General features: G+C 39.8%; 1 protein-coding gene across 7 annotated transcripts in view; it reads left to right on the top strand.

Moving 5' to 3' along the window:
• The window catches only part of EED (embryonic ectoderm development), a 195,138-nt gene that overhangs the window by 30,852 nt on the left and 142,177 nt on the right, over nt 1–22,109 (top strand). For 3 of the 7 annotated variants that reach the window (XM_045483735.1, XM_045483737.1, XM_045483734.1), the window contains 2 exons: nt 1,850–1,950; nt 6,641–6,734. The gene's annotated coding sequence lies outside the window, so the exon portion shown is untranslated. Of the gene's footprint in view, nt 1–1,849; nt 1,951–2,962; nt 2,981–6,640; nt 6,735–22,109 lie in introns of those variants that run through there. The other 4 variants (XM_045483740.1, XM_045483742.1, XM_045483739.1 and 1 more) reach the window with 2 other exon arrangements.

The following is a 22,109-nucleotide window of genomic DNA, read 5'->3' as shown; positions in this document are numbered from 1 at the left end:
AGGAAATCTTGAATTTCCCCATCATTACTACTATTATCCTGCTCTAAGCCACAGTCATCACTCATCTGAACTAGTATAAAAGCCTCCCATTTTCACTGCTGTTCCCTCTATACTCCGTCCTCTAGCCAGAAGATGGAATCATCTTTTAGAAAAACAAATCAGTCCAGGGGTGCCTGGGTGGCTCAGTCGGTTAAGCTTCCAACTTTGTCTCACATCATGATCTCCCGGTTTGTGAGTTTGAGCCCCGCGTTGGACTCGGTACTGACAGCTCAGAGCCTGGAGCCTAGAGTCTGCTTCAGATTCTGTCTCCCTCTCTGCCCCTCATCCGCTCACACTCTGTCTCTCTCTCCCTCTCTCAAAAATAAATAAATGTTAAAAAAAAACTTTTTTTTAACAAATCAGTCCATATCTCTTCCTGGCTTAATCCAACTTTGTCCATAGCCTCCCACTGTAACTTGAACATAATCAATGGTCTTGCCACACCCCATAAAATCCTATATGGTCTGGCCTCTGCCTACATCTACAATCTCATCTCCTATCTCTCACCCCTTTGTTCAATTTACCCCAACTACATTGTCATTTCCTCTGTTCCATGGACAAAGCTCCTTTGCACTTGGATTCCTTTTCCTGATATGCTCTTCACAGCCCTTCTTATTAGCTGTCTCCTCCTAATTCATGTCTCAGCTCAGTTATTAGCTCCTCAGAAAAGCCTTCCCACCTTTCTTCTCCCTATTCATTAGATTTGGGGGGAGATAATTCGTTTTGTTTTTTTTTTTTCCACTACGTGCATCTATTACTTTGCTTTGTAAATTAAGGTAAAAATGTATAAATAAACAAAATAGCCTCTTTAATCACTATTATATCACTTTGTTTTGCTTTCTTCATTGCAGTCATCATTTTCTCACATTAATTTTCTTTATTTATGTTTTCTTATTTATTGTGTGTTTCTCACTGGAATGTAAGATCTATGAGAGAGGAATTATTTCAATGACCCACATCTGCCATGTCAACCAGTGTATCCCAGCACCTACAAGGTCATTTATACATTGCAGATTCTCAACAAATATTTGTTAAATGAGTAGATTTCAGTTGCCTAAGAAGTTGTTTCCTTTGGCTGAGAACGGTCATGTGCATTCATTTGAAAAGAGTGTTTAGTGAAATATTCTGTTTGCATATTAAGATACTATTGCCAAGGGACACCTGGGTAGTTCAATCAGTTAAGGGTTCAACTTGGGTCCAGGTCATGATCTCATGGTTCGTGAGTTTGAGCCTCACATCAGGATCTCTGCTGTCAGCACAGAACCTGCTTCAGATCCTCTGTACCCCCTCTCTCTCTCTCTGCCCCTCCTCCCCCTCAAAAATAAATAAACAGGGGCACCTGGGTGGCGCAGTCGGTTAAGCGTCCGACTTCAGCCAGGTCACGATCTCGCGGTCCGGGAGTTCGAGCCCCGCGTCGGGCTCTGGGCTGATGGCTCAGAGCCTGGAGCCTGTTTCCGATTCTGTGTCTCCCTCTCTCTGCTCCTCCCCCGTTCATGCTCTGTCTCTCTCTGTCCCAAAAATAAATAAACGTTGAAAAAAAAAAAAAATTTAAAAAAAAAAAAAAAAAAGAAAAATAAATAAACATTTAAAAAAAGATACTACTGCCAATACCCACGCACGTAGAATGGTTCCTTAATACAAGTGAGAAATTGTCAAAATACATGCAAAGCTCCTAACAAAGATGGCAAATATATTAGTATCCAAATCTATTTCACATGTCAATGGTAAGGTTCACATCAATGTGAAAATTGAAAAGCAAACTTTATGTTGTTTTGAATCTGATAGCTAATACCTGAGTTCTGCTTTCTAGGCAGTGGTGAACTGTGTGGAATTGCTGATGCTGGAGTTGAAACCTGAATATGAGGATGCTCTAAACTGATTTGCAGCACAGTAAAAATGGAAGAATAAGAGGTAAGGATAATTGCCTACACACTCCAAACAAGACACAAAGTTATGAGGATGTGGCTATGACAAGTTGTTTAGAATTAGGGCTTTGAAAAATAAGAGTTCTCATTGATTGAATGCCTACTGTGTGCCAGGTCATTGTCTATAGTCTTTATAGAAACAATTTAGGTGGGTATTATTTCCCCATAGCTATGTAAAAAGTAGAGCAATAACTTAAACTAGATTTTTCAAATCCCAAAGTTAACATGCTGTCCACTGTACCTCTCAGTCTTCTTCTGATGATGCACTCCATTTATTTCTGTGATTCCTAGCCCAAGTTTAGAGCCTGGCACAGCATCCTAACAGAATCATGCCTCGCTGGACAGTAAATGCCTCTGCTGCCAGCGGAGGGGGCACCTAAATGTCCAAGCTGAACTGAATCCAAGGTTTGCTGACTAAGCAGGTTTCAAGTTTCATGCTCACTCCTTTCCTCCTCCCTTTCTTTCCCAACATCCCTTGAAGCTCACCTCTCCCACCGTCCACTGGGGAAAGCATCTTCCAGGTGCTAATAAGAAAGATACTCTGGCCATAGTGTGATGGAAAGAGGCAGCTCAGCAAAATCACTGCTGAGAACCTGGGCAGGCTTAGACAATGTGATCTGAAGAGCTGAAGTGTGCAACCCACAGAGAGAAAGAATTGGGTAGAATGCAGAATTGAAGAGGATGAGCTTAAGAGGAAAATCTTCCTGACAGAAATGAATTAGTTATGGGATCAACTCCCCAAGGAAAGGGATGTGGCTCCATTCCCTAACTCCCAGGCAGAAAACATACTAGAAAGGACAAGCAGGAGACAAGGGGAGACATCAATGACTAATCGGTGCTTTTCACCTTTGAGTTTTATGAAGATGAATGGGGCACTTTTGAATGGAGGAATGAAAACAATAATAAAAATGAAGAGATGGTACTGACTAAGGCACTGCAAAGATAAAGAGGAATAGAGGCTTTTGGCCCTTGAGCAGAGTGAGAAAAAACTTTTCTTCCAACTGGGAGATGCAGAGGTGAGCAGTTCAGAGTTTTGAATTCACAGTTCAGGCTCTGCCACTTGCCATTTATATGAACCTGAGTAAATTAGCCTTTCTAAGCTACAAAATAGGATATTATTCCTATAGGAATCCTATAGGAATCTCCTATTTTGTAGGTTATCTCTCACTATAAAATAGGGATAACATCTTTACAGAGGGTTCTTGTGAAGATTAAGGGAGATAATTTGTGTCAAAAACAGTGTTTAGCACGTAGTAAGCACTCATTGAATGACAGCAATTATTAACGGGTTATGGCTTTGTGCAGAGGGAGAATATAGCCAAGATCACTGTTAATCAAGGTCAGATTATGGGGACAATTCTTCCCTTTAGACTTAAGGATAGTGCCTCCTTGGTTGAATCATTTGCTATGTTGATGTCTCACACCCTCTTTATTGACTTGGCTTTCGGCTCACAGAGAAGATGAAGCCCAAATATGATAGACACCACCCCTGCTCTCAGGCAAGCTTGCTAAAGAGCAGCTCAACCCATGTTGGTACTCTGCATCATTCTAAAGATAAAAACCATGTCCCCATGGAAGGATATTGTGCACAGATGATAACAGTAACAACACTAGGGGCGCCTGGGTGGCTCAGTTGGTAAGGTTCCAATCTAGGCTCAGGTCATGATCCCGCAGTTTGTGGCTTTGAGCCCTGCCTTGGGCTCTGTGCTGACAGCTCAGAGCCTGGAGCCTGCTTCAGATTCTGTGTCTTCTTCTTTCTCTGCCCCTCCCCCATTTGTGCCCGCGCGTGCGTGTGTGTGTGTGTGTGTGTGTGTGTGTGTGTGTGCGCGCTCGCGTGCTCTCTCTCTCTCTCTCTGTCACTCAAAAGCAAATAAATAAACATTAAAAAGAATAAAATAGCTAAAAAAAATAGTAACAGCACTATACATTTATTCAATCTTTTACTATTTACAAAACACTGTTACTTATAAAAGGTTACTATTTTTACTTCATAGATGAGGAAACAGAGGCTTAGAGAGGTGAAGCAACTTGATTAAAGTGACATAGATAATTGGTGGGTGGAGCAGGGATCCACACCCAGCTCCTCTGACTTTAAGTCTGGGGTTTTTCTATATCACAAGATGATGTAAAGGATGGGAGCAGGTAGCAAATTAGAAAGCCATTTGCTTCCAATCATAAAAACATTGAATTTTATTTACTTTTTAAATTTTTTTAATGTTTATTTATTTTTGAGGTGAGGGGACAGGCAGAGAGAAAGGGAGACATAGAATCCAAAGCAGGCTCCAGGCTCAGAGCTGTCAACACAGAGCCAGACGTGGGTCTCAAACCCACGAATGCGAGATCATGACCTGAGTTGAAGTCAGATACTTAACCGACTGAGCCACCCAGGCGCCCCACATTGAATTTTAGAACAGAAAGTAGCTTTCAGATTGCCTAATACTGTGGTTTTTAGACTGTATCCAAGGAATCCTGTAGGAAGTGGGAAAAACCAAGCAGGAAGTAGGATTGTATGCACCTCAGTTTTTATCAGTTAATTTTATAACATTACAATGTACTTTGAATGAATGTTTAAATCATTAAGACTTTCCTTTAAGAAGAATGAAGTTGAAAACTCCTAATCTAGTGCAACTGTTTTCCTTTCTCTAGTATGATACTGAGGCCTGGTCTGGTTAAGTAACTTGTCCAAATTTCATAACTAGTTAGAAGCAGAGTGAGGAATAACACTGAGTCCTTGTCACCTGCATATTTGATAAGCATGTCGTAAATGTCCTCATTCTCCAAATATTTCCCTTTGATTATCTCAAGCAGTCATTTAAATCATCAAGAAATAAGCCCTGGGGTTATTCTCTCCTGATGATTCACTATGTGACCTAATCAGTCCACTGATCTCTGTACCCTTGGCTTTTCCATAGGTAATAGGGAATGATAATTCCTGTCTAGGCAGCTCTCAGTGGGGGTGTTGTAATGATTGTAAAAAAGAACATGTGGAGGTTCACAGGTTTCTTCCAGGGAAGGAGACTCAGAAAGTTCAAGATCTTAATTATTTACAAATGCCTACCAAGTATGTCATTGCTTCTAAGGTGACCTTTGCAATTTACCATCCCTGTGTATTTATTGTTCCTCATTTGAGAAGTCAATGTAGTTTATTTTTGTAACCATGTCAAGATTTATGAAATAGCCTCAAAACTTATCACATTGGCTTTCTGATAAGACTGTGATTTCTTACTACTTGCAGGTGGTAAGTAAATCTTTTAAGGTTAAACACCTTTCATTATACACATGTTATAAAGGAAGTGATCACTACTGGGTTCTAGCAATCATGGGGAACCTAGAACCAGATGAAACCAAAGGACTTGCATGCAGGTTACAGAGTTTGTAATTTGTAACCCTTCTACCTAACTGGCAGTTTTTCCTTCTTCAACAAGGAATACTAGGAAAATGCTATCACAGACCTTCAGGCTAACCTTGAAAGCAGCCTGAGGACTGTGTGTCATCTTGGCTGAGTTCTTTATTTCTCTGAGCTTGTTTTCTCACTTGTACAAGGCAGACATTGCATTCCCTTTCCACCTCACAGGGTCACCAAGGATCAAAAGAGAGAACATAGGGTGACATGTTTTTAAAACCGTGATGTGTATGCTAACTGAAAGGATGGTCATTTTTAAGAATGTGTTAGGGGCACCTGGGTGGCTCAGTTGGTTGAGTGTCCAACTTTGCTCAGGTCATGATCTCGTGGTTCATGAGTTCAAGCCCCACATCAGGCTTGCTGCTGTCAGTGCAGAACCTGCTTCAGATCCTCTGTCTCCCTCTCTCTGCCCCTCCCCCACTTGCATTCTCTCAAAAAAAAAAAAACTTTTAAAAAATTTTTGTAAAGAATGTGTTAAATACTATATTTATAATGTACGTTTCAACTAAGTCTTCTAAATTTGTTAGGAATACCTACTTTGGAATGATCCACTACTTAGGATGAAGAAAGGTATTTCAAATTATGCTGATCTCTATATAAAGAGAGTAAAGTGGCAATATTGAGCAAGACGAAGTTAGAGCTAAGGAATTCCCTCCTTAACTGGCATTATCACAAAACAAGAAATAATTTTCTATTTTCAATTAAGAATATTTTAAATATAGGGGCACCAGGGTGGCTCAGTCAGTTAAGCATCCGACTTCGACTCAGGTCATGATGTCGTGGCTCATGGGTTCAAGCCCCATGCCGGTCTCGGTGCTGACAGCTCAGAGCCTGGAGCCTGCTTTGGATTCTGTGTTCTCCCTTTTTCTGCCCCTCCCCTGTCTCTCTCCCTCTCAAAAATAAATAAACATTAAAACATTTTATAAAAAAAGAAAAGAATATTTTAAATTAAAAAATAAGAAATTAAACAGGTCTTTACCAAAATTCTACTCTGGATGCCTCAGATTTCTAACTACAACTCTTGGAGAGTAGCATTTCTATGCTTATTCATGTTGATACTTTCAAAAATCTGGACCTAGTTTCCATTATGCAGACAAGCCACAGAAGTGGACCAATATTTTAAGACTACAATGTTTACTAATGGATGTCTGGCTAGAAACAGTGTTGGCAGAATTTTGGCGGAGGCATTTACTCTCACTAATGATGTGGAACAGGGCTGTGTAATCATGTCCACTTGTATAAAGTCTACCCAATACTTCATATTTTGAAATAGAACCAGAAACAAGCACCTCCAAAAGTCCTGGGATTTTCCTGGAAGAAACATTATATCAGAACTGGTTTAGACCTTCTGCCCCATGACTTCACAGGTAAAGTGGATATCGGATGCTTTTGCAGAATATTTAGAGACAAAAAGACAGTATATCCTATGTATGGGCCATCCGAGGCCAGGAAAAATCTTTCAAACATTTCCTTAAGAAAATATATCAACTGTTTTTCCTGCACATATATTAACAAATCTTTAAAGTAAAAGGACACTCAATCCACACCACTGCCCCTTCCTTCCATGCCCCAGGAAAACTATACTCAGTTATGCATTATCAATTTCTTTCTTAGCTATACTTGGGACTAAAAGCATTAGCAGTTATTCATCAATAAGGAAGAAGGACAATGACATTCATTTAGACTGTTTGGACATTGTTACTGTATCACTCTTCTGGGAGAAGGTAATTTCTGTCTATTAAAAGAGACAGATTCCAAACTAAGATATGTGGGAAATCATAAGGTATTTAATAGAATTCAAGTAATGCATGTGGTCCTAAAAAATTGTAATTAATAAGGATCTAGCCAAGGAAAATTAATAACAGCAAACCTTTAAAATGGAAATCCTTAGAATAAAGGAATAGCTGTTAGAATATTAGTATTACTCTGTATTAAAAATGTCAAGATACTGTCATTGGATTTCTTTCCCTTCTACCTAGTTCTAGATCAACAAAGAATCTTCATTATTTTCTGAAATTAGATGCTGCTTCAAAGATTTTAGAAGTAAACCATGAAATGAGTACACTGAAGAAGCATTAGTTTTTGCAGATTACTATTAAATTACATTTTTTATCCCATATTAAAACTTAATCACAACGTTTGTCAAATATCTCAAAGATATGCTTTAGACAAATACCTAGCATTATCTGAAACCAAATCTGATTGTTTCAAATGGGTAGGAAGTAGGCCGTGGGGTAGGAAAAAGTCCTATATTTCTCACCTCCTCTCTTCCTTCCTCCCTTCCTCCCTTCCTGCCTTCCTGCCTTCCTGCCTTCCTGCCTTCCTGCCTTCCTGCCTTCCCTAACTTCCTTTATTCATCCTTCCTTTTTCCACTAATATGGACTTATGGTGCTCCTGATCTATATCAAGGCAACATTTCAGTGGAAGGTATACTGCAGGAAACAATGTGCCGAATGGTTGTCTGGTAGTTCAGACAAGGAGACACATTTGCAGTGCATGATGCTGTCGTCACTGCAGCTCCCATATGTCCTCTCTCAAGATGTCTGTGCCTCAGTCGTTGCAGATGTCATCAAAGATTATCCCTTTAATTTTTAACATCAAAGTTAATATATACCCTTTACTTTTCAACACTGTCAATGCTAATTCAAACCTTTTAACTTTTAACATTTTAAAGTTAATATAAACTCCATTAAAGCTTCTCAGCTGATCAAACACAGGAATGATCAGTATGAACTAGTCATATTAGTAGTTTTTCCAGTAGATAGTCAGTAGATTTTTTTGGTGATGCTATTGTGAACAGTTATAACGATAGCTACCCTTACTTACCATGTTATTTCATATGCAAAGTATATCATCCTAAACACCTCATTTGAGACTCTGCTCACTGCTCACCACTCCAGGCTTCTTCCCTAATTGCCTGTGCCATCTCATAACTTCTCCATGCTGCTGCCCCATCCCTGGAACTTTACTCTTTACATGTACATCAACTCCTGTCTCCATTCTTCCAAGTATTGTTAACACAAGATATTATCTGCAGTAGACTTTTTTAAGTGTGTTGGTTTCCTAGGGCTGGCATAACAAAGGACCACAACCTGAGTGGCTTAACCACCAAGACTTTATTGTCTCAAAGTTCTGGAAACTAAAAATCTGAAATCAAGGTGTTGACAGGATTATTCCTTCTGAGAGCAGTGAGAGAAGGATCTGTTGCAGATCCTTGACTTATAGATGGCTGTGTTCTTCCTGTGTCTCTTAGCATTGTCTTCTTTTTATGCATGTCTCTGTGTCCAAACTGCCCCTCTTATAAGGACACCAATCATGTTGGATTTGGGCTCACCCTAACGATGTAACGATGTTACCATTGTAACTTGGTTGCCTCTATAAAGATCCTATCTCCAAATAAGGTGACACACTGAGGTACTAGATGTTAGGACTCCTACATATCTGTTTTAGGACACAATTCATCCCATAACACTAAGGTTTAAAGATAACACATGGGAAATACAGCATAGAAAATAAAAACTTAAGCTACATCTTAAGTGTCATTGTCATAGAAGCTATTGACTATGCCTGGTACAGAGTCTGATTCTCTCTATCCTTCTGTCCAAACTGCTACCATATTTCTGTGGCCAGTTCACCATACTGGATGGAAATCTGATTGTGCACTCTTACTCCCTGTGATGGTTAATTTTATGTGTCAACTTGACTGGGCCACAGGGTACTCATATATTTGATTAAACATTCTGAGTGTTTCTGTGGGGGTATTTTTGGATGATATAAACATTTAAATCAGTAGATAAAGCGTATTGCTCCCTGTAATGTGAGTGGGCCTCACCCAATCATTGAGAGCTGAACACAAGGCTAACCCTTCCCCAAATAAGAAAGAATTCTCCTACCTGACAACCTGCAAACTGGGACATCAGCTCTTCCTAGTTCTACAGCAGCTTCCAGTGTGAGACTCAAACTGGGACACTGGCTCTACAGAATGTACATCCCTCCTCCCCCTACCCCCCCCCCCCAACATGAACATTATTTGTTCTGTTTCTCTGGAGAACCCTAACTAATACAGTCCCTAAGACCAGGTCCTACCTAATAAAGAACAACCACAAATACTGTAAGTATCCCTTCAGGATTGCAATCTCTCTGCTATAGAGCCAGCCATTTATCTTAGTCAGCACAGTACCCAACTCCTCCAATCTTAAGCCTTTATATATAGGTTATTCCCCTGGGTTTCATTCATCTTTATGACTAAAAAATGTTCCCCCATTGAACTCTCCAAGAGCCTGCCCCAAAGACAAAATCCAGCTCTCAATCTTAGTGAGACTGAGAAATACTGAAGTCCAAACTCAGAGCACTCTGCTATATGCACAGAACTTCTCATATATTCTTTGCATACATCTCAAATCACTGAGGACTTCTCAAGTTCTCCTCATCTAATTCCATCTAAGGCTTTTTATGCAACTATACAATTTCTTCTATAGCTTAATATTGCATGTGTGTGGCTTTGTAAAAAAATTAGCCTTGTTTAATTAGGACTCAGCACATATCCTCCAAAGTTTAAACAAATGAGAGCTCAACCAAATCAGACTCTTCAAAGAGTGTTTCTAGGTTAGAAAGGGCCACACTACTTCCCCTGACTCTGTGCTTGACTTTCACCTTACTTTGGGTTTCTGTTTTCCAGATTCTCTATGTCACCACATCACCTGGTCATGCCTCACCCAAAGCTGTGTGGTTCCCCTTTAAAATTTTCAACATGGACAAAAATGTTTTCCCTTGGCATAACTAAGACAGGCTGGTATTTTCAAGAACAGCTTTACTAAACATGAGGGAAGCAGAAAACAAATAATTACATAAAACATACACCATATAAAAATAGCCAAGTTTCCAACTGCAGGTTTCTGTTTCTAAAAATTCTATTAGAAGTAGGAAAGTTTTACTGGGCCTCAATCTCATTTACCCCTTAGTCAACCACATCCCTTATTTTGCTGTATCCTGTCTGGACTCCTTCTCTCCTACCTTCAACACTTCATCTATCCCTGAACCCTATAATCTTGAGCTGCTTGCTTGGTTTTCTTAACCCGTATCTCAAAGAAAAAAATACCCAGTAACTTACTTTTAAAACTATCATTCTCCTGGGGCGCCTGGGTGGCTCAGTCGGTTGAGCGTCCGACTTCAGCTCAGGTCATGATCTCACAGTTTGTGGGTTCGAGCCCCGCATCGGGCTCAGTGCTGACAGCTCAGAGCCTGGAGCCTGCTTCGGATTCTGTGTCTCCTTCTCTCTCTGCCCCTCCCCCACTTGTGCTCTATCTCTCTCTGTCTCTCAAAAATAAATAAATGTATAAAAAAAATTTTAAAATATCATTCTCCTAATAAAATATCCTGGACTCCCAAAGACCTGCCAAAATGCCTACTTACAAGAGATTTTCAAGTTTTTTTTTGTTGTTTTTTTTTTTGTTTTTTTGTTTTTTTTTTTTTCAACATTTATTTATTTTTGGGACAGAGAGAGACAGAGCATGAACAGGGGAGGGGCAGAGAGAGAGGGAGACACAGAATCGGAAACAGGCTCCAGGCTCTGAGCCATCAGCCCAGAGCCTGACGCGGGGCTCGAACTCACGGACCGCGAGATCGTGACCTGGCTGAAGTCGGACGCTTAACCGACTGCGCCACCCAGGCGCCCCGAGATTTTCAAGTTTTAATGTTGAAGATTCACAGGGTCTCAAACATTAACTCTTCTCAATATTGATATTAAATCAGCATTTTAAAAAAAGTACATTCTAGGAAATAGTTCCTGGAATAATGAATATTCTTGGCAATAGCAGATAGCATTCTGAGCTTAAATAAATTTGAAGAATGTTGGGTTAAACTAAGTTTCAGTTTTCTCCAATACATAATTTCTAAATCATTTCATGCAGTCAGCCAATTCTTTTTGTGTGTGTGTGTCTTTTTTTATTTTTTAAATTTACATTCAAGTTAGTTAGCATATAGTGCAACAATGATTTCAGGAGTAGATTCCTTAATGCCCCTTACCCATTTAGCCCACCCTGCCTCCCACAATTCCTCTAGTATCCTCTGTTTGTTCTCCATATTTAAGTCTTTTATGTTTTTGTCCCCCTCCCTGTTTTTATATTATTTTTGCTTCCCTTCCCTTATGTTCATCTGTTTTATATCTTAAAGTCCTCATATGAGTGAAGTCACATGATATTTGTCTTTCTCTGACTGACTAATTTCACTTAGCATAATACCCTCTAGTTCCATCCACGTAGTTGCAAATGGCAAGATTTCATTCTTTTTGATTACTGAGTAATACTCCATTGTATAGATATACCACATCTTTTTTATCCATTCATCGATCAATGGACATTTGGGCTCTTTCCATTTTGGCTATTGTTGATAATGCTGCTATGAACATGGGGGTGCATGTGCCCCTTTGAAATAGAGTACCTGTATCCGTTGGATAAATACCTAGTGCAATTGCTGGGTCATAGGGTAGTTCTATTTTTAATTTTTTGAGGAACCTCCATACTGTTTTCCAGAGTGGCTGGATATCCAGATATCCAGAGTGGATATCTTCTTTGGAGAAGTGTCTATTCATGTCTTGTGCCCATTTCTTCACTGGTTTATTTGTTTTTTGGGTGTTGAGTTTGATAACTTCTTTATAGATTTTGGATACTAACCCTTTATCTGATATGTCATTTGCAAATATCTTCTCCCATTCTGTCGGTTGCCTTTTAGTTTTGTGGATTGTTTTTTGTTTTGTTTTTGTTTTTGTTTTTTGGGTTTTTTTTTTTTTTTTTTCTGTGCAGAAGCTTTTTATTTTGATGAGGTCCCAGTATTCATTTTTGCTTTTGTTTCTCTTGCCTCTGGAGACATGTTGAGTAAGAAGTTGCTGCGGCCAAGGTCAAAGAGGTTTTTTCCTGCTTTCTCCTCAAGAATTTTGATGGCTTCCTGTCTTACATTGAGGTCTTTCATCCATTTTGAGGTTATTTTTGTGTTTGGTGTAAGAAAGTGGTCCAGGTTCATTTTTCTACATGTCACAGTCAGCCAATTCTTCTTGAGCACCTATTATGTGCCAGGCACTGATACAGGCACTGAGAAAATCCTAATGAAGAATGAGCAGAACGTATAAAATCCTGGCCCTGCCTTCATAGAATTCACCTTCTAGGTAGGGTTCACCAAGAAAAGTGAATGAACAGGCAAGCAAATAAGATTTTCAAATAATGGTAAAGACTCTGAAGACATTAAGGGGTGATATTATGGGGAAGAGCTGGAAGTGAGGAAACCCAGCAGGCAAAGGGAACAATGAGTCCACAAGACTCAAGGCAAGAGAAAGTTCGGCATATTGGAGGAAGAAAAAGAGCCTCTGTGGCTGGAACTGAGAAACTGTATGGGAAACTGTATGCATGTGAGAAGGTATGATCTTACAGGCCATGGTAAGAAGGAAGATTTGATCATTGGTGCTATGGAAAGCAAGATGAAGGGTCTTAAGCCTTAGCACACTGTCGTAATACAATTTGAAAAAGAAATCTCCTTGGCTGTTGCATAGCGAATGGTATTTAAAGGCCAAGATTACAAGTGGAGACCAATTAGGAGCCTCTCACAGTAGTTCACCTGGGAGACGATGATGGGGTTGGCAGAGCAGATAGATGTGGATGGCTTCAGCATGTTTTTCAGGAGTGGAGACAACAGCACTTCCTGATGGGTTAATGTGGGAAATTGGAGACCAGAGAGAAGACAGTGATGACTTCTAGTTTTGGGGCTTGGGCAGTTAACTACATGGTGGTATTATTGACAGAGCAGGGAGAGACTAGGGAAGCAAAGGCTTACAGGGGTGAAGGAAATCAAGAGATTGTTTTATCCACATTAAGTTCAAGATACCAATTACACATATAAGAAGCGCTATCAAGTAGACATATCTTACATATCTATGAGTCTGGAGCTTAGGAGAAAGGTTTGTGATATAAATTGGGAAATCACTGGCATAGAGATGGTATTTAAAGTCATGGAACTGGAGAGATCACCTAGGGAGAATGTAGGGATTCTAAGGCCCAAAGCCAAGCCCTGAGGCACTTTGAATTGAGAAATCTGGTATAGAGGAAGAGCCGCAAAGAAGACTTTTAACACATTCATGTACATTAATGACTCTTTAAGAAATGATAACAGAAGTCAGCATTTCTCAAACTTACTTGATCTTGGAAACTTTTGTCACATGGCATCTCACAGGGATAGGGTCCCAAGGAAAATATTTTGGGAAACATTGTTCATACCCTTCTAGCTGCTAATATATTAACTTCTAAGGTGACATAGGCAAGTCTTTTCCCTCTAAGTGGAGAGGTATTTCGATGAAAGCCTATCAGTTGCTAAGCAAAACACTCCCCTGATGATCTAGGCCAAAAAATGTACCTGCGGGAAACACACATGAGCCAAATGCAGTAAGGAGGAAGGAAGGCTATTGCATCATTGCTTTACTGAGCCAAACCTCACATGCTGGCCATTTTTGTCTTGTTACATTACTAATAGTTATTTTGGTGGAAGAGTGAGATTGAAGGTCTGAGGAGAGGTCCAGGATTAAATGCTCTTTTTTTGGTGAATTATGTAACTTTTTTCAGAATGCTAGCATTTGGGTGTTTCTACCTGTATACACTATACTAGAGTATCTTTTGATCTCTGGAAAGAGTTAATTTAGATAAAGATTTTTCTCTATTTTCTAGTTAGTTGGGTTTTTTTGTTTTTGTTATAAACAACAGAAACTCACGCATGCATATTATTGGGATCTAAGGCAGCCCTAAGGACAGGTTTCTCTCTAGGACCCCTTTTTCCCTCCTCTTCTCTCTCTTCTTTCTCTGCCCCACCCACCCATAGGCCAGAGGCTGTCTGGTCTTTCATAGTACCTTTGAGACTTCTTGCTTTATAGGTATGCACTATGAAATCATAATAAAGTCCTCTACATTTGTATAGCACAGTCTAAGTAGACCCACGTGTTATGGACTGAATGTTTGTGTCCCTGTAAAATTCATATGTGAAATCCTTGATCTTTGTGAGGTGGGGCAGTAACTGGGAGTCAGTTAAGTCTTGAGCATGGAGCCCTTGTGAATGAGATTAGTACCCTTACAAGAAGAAACACAAAAACAAACTGATGGTCATCAGAGGGGAGCAGGGTGGGGGAATGAACAAAATGGATGAAAAGGAGTGGGAGATACAGGCTTCCAGTTATGGAATGAGCAACTCATGGCAATAAAAGGTACAGCATAGGGAATGTAGTCAATGGTATTATAATTCCTTTGTATGGTGACAGATGGTAGCTACACTTGCAGTGAGCATAGCATAATGTATAAACTTGTTAAATCACTATGTTGTATACCTGAAACTAATGTAACATTATGTGTCAACTATATTCAAATTAAAAAAAGAAAAAAAAACAAGAAGCAAAGTAAAGAGAGATGATCTCTCTCTCTTTCAGCTGTGTGAGGATACAAGAAGAAAACAGTCATTTGCAAACAGGAAGAGTTCCCTCACCGGACACTAGATCGGGCCTTGATCTTGGACTTCTAGTCTCCAGGACAGTGAGAAATAAATGTTTGTTGTTTAAGCCACCCAGTCAGTCTATAACACCCTAAACTAAGAGAATACAGTCTTGGAGGTTTGCTTTAAAAATGAGGAAACCAAGGCCTAGGGAGGAGAGACAAAACACAGTGTGGAAGGACTTCTAGATTGCTTTGATAAACCTAAATTGTACTCTTGTGTGCCTGTAGGCAAGTTTGTGACTAGGCCTCAAATTCCTCTTCTGCAAAGGGAGAAGACTGAGAAGCGGTAAGTGATTTTCAAGATGCGTTTTGAGGCATTTACAGTCTGCTTTTATGATTTTGAGATGGAGTGTCTTGGCTGAAGTCATACAGTGTTCTATCACCTGGCCCAATGTTTTGTTTTATGACACCACACTGAGTTTCCATTAAAAAAATTTTTTTATGTGAACTAATTTTTCTTATCTATTTGTATTGCTATGAAAATACTACCAGAAGGCAGCATTGTACAGTGCATAAGCATAAACTTTGAAACCATTTGGACCTAGGTTTGGATGTAGGTCTACTTTTAGCTCTTGTGACCTTGGAGGAGATACTTAACCCCTTCTCAGCCTCGTTTTGTCATTGTAAGAAAACTGTGTATAATACCTGCCTTATAGGGTTGCTGATTAGATTGAGATTGTGTCTATAAAGCATCACGGTCATAGCAGGTACAAAACATTCTTAGTCCAATCAGGCTGCTAACAGAAATTCATTTCTCATAGTTTTGGAGGTTGAGAAGTCCAAAACCAGGGCTCTGGCAGATCTGGTGTGTGGTGAGAACCAACTTCCTGGTTTTCAGATGGCAGTAAAAGAAAGGGCTAACTGGTTCTTGGCCTTTTCTTATAAGGGCACTAATCCCATTCATGAGGGCTCTGCCCTCATTACCTAATCATTTCCCAAATTATGCCCTGCTTCCTAATACTATCACATTGGGGATTAGGATTTCAGTATATCAATTTGAGGAAGATACAAACATTCAGTCTGTAGCACATTTCACATCTCCCTCCTTCTTAATGATTTGGGGAGATAAGGAATTACGGCAAAGAGTTCATAAACCAGGATGGAGATGGGGCATGCATTTTTTCAAAAAGTAATATTTATTCAGGAAAACATTTTCGTTCAATCAGTCTTGTTGAAAGCCTTTTCAAAATATTAGTCTGTGCTCCTCCTTTGGAACACTCTGAATATAATTGAATCTTTCTTGATGACTGAAGACCTTGCCATGCCTCAGGCTTATTATTCAGCTGTTTGGATAAATATGCAGAAGGTGCAAAACTTAGTTGGAATGTGTTGAACTCAGGAAATCTTCTAGAAGTTTGTTGTTTATTTTGAATTGAATTCTTTGTTAACAATTTTATTGTGGTCAGACTTCTAAATAGTGTAAGCATTCCATTTGTAGATGTGTAGATATTGGATATTGTGTTCTGGTTAAACAAATGATCAACAGATTTTTTTTTCTTTTAATGACTTCTTTGTTAACAGACCTGAACCAGGAATCATCTTTAACATGAGGAAATATGAAGGCCTTTGAGGCCTTAAGGAATGGATACCCTAATGGGGGGAGGGGCAAAACATAAAGTCATAAAAAAATAACTATAACAAGAACCAAATGAAAAAGAGAAGTCTTTATAAAGAAATCAGTACTTGGGGGCGCCTGGGTGGCGCAGTCGGTTAAGCGTCCGACTTCAGCCAGGTCACGATCTCGCGGTCCGTGAGTTCGAGCCCCGCGTCGGGCTCTGGGCTGATGGCTCGGAGCCTGGAGCCTGTTTCCGATTCTGTGTCTCCCTCTCTCTCTGCCCCTCCCCCGTTCATGCTCTGTCTCTCTCTGTCCCAAAAATAAATAAACGTTGAAAAAAAATTAAAAAAAAAAAAAAAAAGAAATCAGTACTTGAAATGGGACTTGAACCACATAGGATTTGGACCAGTTTTGCTCATTGCTAAGGGAATGATCTTTAAAGTAGAGAAAATAGTTTGAATAAAAGCACAGGGATGGGGAATCTTGGGGTATATGCATAGGACAATAAATTGTTAATTCAGAGATAATTAAGGTTAGCAAAAGATACTTAGTTGGGATATTTCTGGTTTTTGATAACATGTGTTGAATATCCAAATATCTTGAAAAGTGTTTCTTAGGTTCTTATATAGTTGTGGGAAACTCTGATCTACCATATATTCTTTTGTAAGTTATTTTATCTCTGTGGGCCTATGATATATAGGTCACAAAAGAATTCATAGGGCTTCCAATTTGCCTGTTGTTAGAGGCCTAGAATCATTTCATGGACACCACAGATGTCTAGTAGAGCAGAAAGCCCTACCAAAATCCATCTGCCTATGTAGAAGACAACCTTTAGAGCCACAGGATAGGTCATGGGTTTGGATCTTCGTTGCCCCTCCTTAAACACCTCAAGCCGGGAGTGTGGAGGAAAGAGAGGAACAGGTTTCTCTAATCTCCCCACTTGCCTCACCTGCCCCTCATTTGCCAGCCCAGCCCTATGCCCACTCGCATCCCACACTGGCTTATTAAAAACAAGGTCACTTTCCTCAGAGGGAAAGACACTCTTTCATCTACTGGTCAATGGACTTACATACTCCTTTGTGAAAGTGGAAAATGAGACAAAGAAGGGAAAAATCTGTGCAGGACCCTGGTGTTATGGGACATAGTCTGCTTTGTGGAAGCCATCACTCCCAGCAGGAAAAAAAAAAAAAAAAAAAAGCATGACATAGCAATGTGTATATTCCACATTAAATTAATTGGGCAGTGAGCCCCTTGTTAAAAAATTGCTGGATAGACAATCTCATTAACATTTCCAAGTATTGATTGACTCTGATAAGTAAGGAAAAGAAAGATTGATGAGATTCCCAAACTCAGCATTCCACATGTAGAGCAAAGCAAGACTATGCCAGTGAACATGACCTTTTGCTTTTTAAGGAAACAGACATTCTATCCTGGCCACCAAATGAGGAGGACACTTAGTATTACTCCCTGTATGGGGCCAAGGCTCCCTTCTAATTTTCTCTTTTTTGTTGTTTTTCCATATCTGACTTCTTTGTTCCTGCCCTTTACCCTCAATCATATATGTAAGACCGCTCACCTAATAATGAAAAACTCCTTTCCTGATAAGGCACTGGGCCAGAGTGGTAGAATTGGAAGGAAACTCAGAAGCATTGAATTCACCCTTCTGGTTTTTGAGATAAAGAAAGTGAGGCCCCCAAAAATAAAGTGGACTTACTGAGTATGGAGATGGTAGGGATGGAAGCAAGTGGTGGTTCATGTAGTGTTAGTCCGTTTACAGGGTGTTATCACATACGTGATCTCATAAAAACCTTTGATGTAGGTGATATTATTATGATTTTTTTTTACAGGCGAGGAAACTGAGACCCAGAAAATTCTCCCAAAAAGGGAAAGCGCACTTTCCCTTTTCATCAGGGAAACTGCCATGACAAAACCTAGTAATTCTGAAATGCCAAACTCTGCTCTGAAGGGCAAGGCATTCAAAGATTGAGAAGATGCTGCCCGTGTGCTTACATCTGTTAGGGGCAGGTTGTCAATCTTCCCACAAGGCTACACGCAGGGCACCCTAATGCTGTTGAAACATCACCTGACCCCTGCAAGGACTGAGTTTCATATAGCCATTTGATGCCCTCTAAACATGGTTATGTGGAAACCCTAGAAAGGGCCAGCTCTTCTGCAGAGGTATCTACATCTTTAAACCACCCAAAACTAAGAGTCTCTGTAATGTGAAAGGTAAATGAATTAAAGTTGTCTCAAGATTATGAAGGCATTCATATGATTTTTGTCTTTCTTTGACTAATTTCACTTAGCATAATACCCTCCAGTTCCATCCATGTAGTTGCAAATGGCAAGGAAAAAAAAAAAAGATTATGAAGGCATTCAGACTTTAATTGGGAACAGAGGCAGGATGGGGATGAACTCTTCTCATCCTTTTACTGTTCTTTGTGACTAGCACCCACCTCTATGACCCTGCCTTTTCAAGCGACACTGACAAGTATCTACTCTTTTTTCCCCCGTTTTAGTCATGTAGAAAGAATCTGATCACCAACTAGATCATACTTTCAGGGATGGTGAAAAAATCATTTGGAACTTCTGTTCATCTAAGATAAGGGTCAGCAAACCACGGCTCACAGGCTAACTCCAGCCTGCTGCCATTTTTGTAGGCTCATGAGTTAAGAATAATTTTTACATCTTTAAATGGTTGAAAAAAAAATCAAGAGAAGAGTAATATTTCATGCCATGTGAATCTAATATTAAATTTAAATTTCAGTGGCAATAAAATTTTACTGGAACGCAGACACTTTTATCATTTACATCTTGTTTATAGTTGCTTTTGTGCTGCAACAATGGGGTTTGGTAGTTGCAACAGAGATTATATGGCCTGCACAGCTTAAAAATATTTACTGTTTAGCCTTTAACAGAAAATCTTTGCCAGCCCCTGTCTAAGAGCACTAATCACACTGTATGAGACTGGTTCTATTCATATCCACCTCCTAAACTAGACTTTTAAGCTTATGAAAGGCTCCACTGTGCTTAGAATGAAACTCTACTTTTGGTTGGCACTCTGTACATGTTTGTAGGATGAAAAGAAAAGTGAATAAATGATGTGGGCTTGGGCAAGTCAGTTCCCATTTCTGGGCCTTAGTTTCCCCTTTTGTGAAATGAAAGAGTTGGCTAACATGACATTGGTCCCGTCTAGCTCCCGTCTAGCTTTAAGGTTACTGCAGCCAAAAATAAATATTATGCTCAGTTCATTGAATCTTCTGTTTTATAACTTCGGGTTCTCCGTTAGTGACTTTCGGAATATTGGCTGGTTTCTCAGATCTTTCAGTACTGTTAAGGGGGTACCCTTACTAGCTAACTTTACTGGAGCATTTGATGTTAGTGCTGTGTGCATTGCCTACCATGTGAAAATTCATTATAAATCAGCAACTTCCTTTTCTTCATGGCTGCCTGTCTTATGTGAGTGTAGCAACATGAACAAATTTCTCAGGGCCTGGTCACTATTAAGAATCTGAACATGTGGATAAGTCTCAGAGAGAACACACTCTGGATTTATGGCCCCCCCTTTCCCCCTCCATCAAGATGCATCCACATGGCCTAGAAAACAGCCATCTGCCATCACTTAGAAAAATCTCACTACTTAGAAAAATTTAGTACTTGGAAAATAGTGGCATTTTCAAACCAAATGGATATAAAAGTTCTCCTCAAAACCTCTTAAGTGCACAGGGCCATGTTCTCAGGTGGTGTTTAGTGGACACCGTCATGGCACAAGGCTGTGGCCTGATATGTTATCAGTGGGATTTGATTTGAGTAGTTATCCTGCACTGTTTCCTCCCAGAAAGGTAATTGTGTCTCCCCAACCCCATCACTGTTAAGGGGACAGAAAATCTTAGAATCCAGGCACATATGACATGAGGAAACATGCTTATAGCAAATATGACCCGATGAAGTCTTCCTGTGCAGCAGCCAAGACCAACCCTCATGCACCAGATGAAATTTGTTTTCTGGATTTTTCTGTTGCCTTTTCTACTTCTTCCCCCAGGTTGCTAACACTGTCCATTCTATCTCGGACCTCTGCTATGATGTACCAGGCATGGGATATACTCAAGCTTTTAGTTCAGTATCTCCTTTCCTTTTCTCTTTTAAATGAAGGATAGAGAGGTATAGTGAAAAAGTGTAAAGCACTTAGAATCATATTAGTCTGAGACCCAATTCCTCCACTCACTGGTGGACTCTCAGTTCTTATTTACTTAATGAAAATAATACTTATTACCTACCTCTACTTATCACCCAGAATCCCTTACAGGCAAGGACCATGCATTATTTCTCTTCTTTTTATCTTGCAGTACACAGTACATAGCATGCAGTAGACCCTTGACAAGTGTCTGAGCAAAATTGAACTGACTTTATACATAATTTTACATGGATCATGACATGTGGAGTGTTTGAGCTAAAAGGAATTCAAAGACCTCTTCAGTTCACTTGTAGCAAATAGGAACTTCTCACTTCTGTGCTAAATGGTCCAAACAGTCACCATTTTCTTTCCAGCTGAGTGTCTTTTTTTTTTTTTTTTTTTTTTTTTCCCCACCTGAACTTCACAATTTTCAACAAAGTTCTCTGGAAGGCCACTACCATTTGACTGAAATTATCACTGGAGGGAAAAAAATTTTAGGTACAATTCTGGATTGAGTTCAACTTCTACTTTACGAATGAAGAAACCTAGACCTAGGGAGTTGATATGATTTGCAAAGGTCACAGGACTAATTGCAGAGTGAGTTGGAACTAGAATATAGGTCTCTAGGTTCTTTATCCAGTGCTCTATCTACTACATAACATTTGTGTTCTGATACAAGTCTCAGTGCCTTCCAGCTAGCTCTGGAGGAAATGTCTAGCAAGGACAAATGAGTGTGGGAGAGGTAGGTATAAAGGAGGGCCTTAGAGTCAGGTAGCTGTCTCCCTGTCAATTCAGAAGGTAAGTTATTCAGCAACTTTCACTGAAGGCCTCTTTCAGGCAAAGGTGCAAGGCCTCAGTGATCTAGATGAATGAAATGAGGCCTTTGCCCCAGGACTTATAGACCTGTAAACAAACGGTGAAAAATAAAGCAGGATGATAAGTGAGCTAACAGAGATATGCTTAGAGCCCTCCAAGGGCCAGAGGGCATGACCCAGAGAAGTCAAGATTGGCTTAACTGAGGAAGTAACTTCTGAGCTGATTCTTCCAAAAAGAGTTATAGTTCTGCAAAGCAAAGAAAGGAAAGGGTGTTCCATCAGAAGGAATGGTCTAGAAAGAACTTGGCACACAGAGAGACTAGCAAAAAGTTCTTCATGGAAGGAACATCAATGTGTGGTAAATGGGGGAGGAAAGGGGAGGAAATTAAGGGCAGTGTCAGGCAAGGGACCTGGAGAGATAAGCAAAAGCAATCTGCTTTGAAGGCGTCTACAAAGGGTGACAAGACATATATGTAAACAATTAAAACATAGGAGAGAATGATCCAGTACTTCAGACCACCAAAGGAAGTGCAGGGGAGTCAGAGAAGGGAGACATGATTTCCCACTAGGGGTTACAGAGACTATATCACTGATTAGTCAGGCAGGGTTAAAAGTTAAAATCCATTTGAATTTTTTGGGATTCAAATAGAAGTTAAAGATCTGCAGTATAATTACATACC

Source organism: Leopardus geoffroyi, chromosome D1 (assembly GCF_018350155.1).
Source record: "Leopardus geoffroyi isolate Oge1 chromosome D1, O.geoffroyi_Oge1_pat1.0, whole genome shotgun sequence".
NCBI lineage: Eukaryota > Metazoa > Chordata > Mammalia > Carnivora > Felidae > Leopardus > Leopardus geoffroyi.
This window is presented reverse-complemented; position numbering and strand designations above follow the sequence as displayed.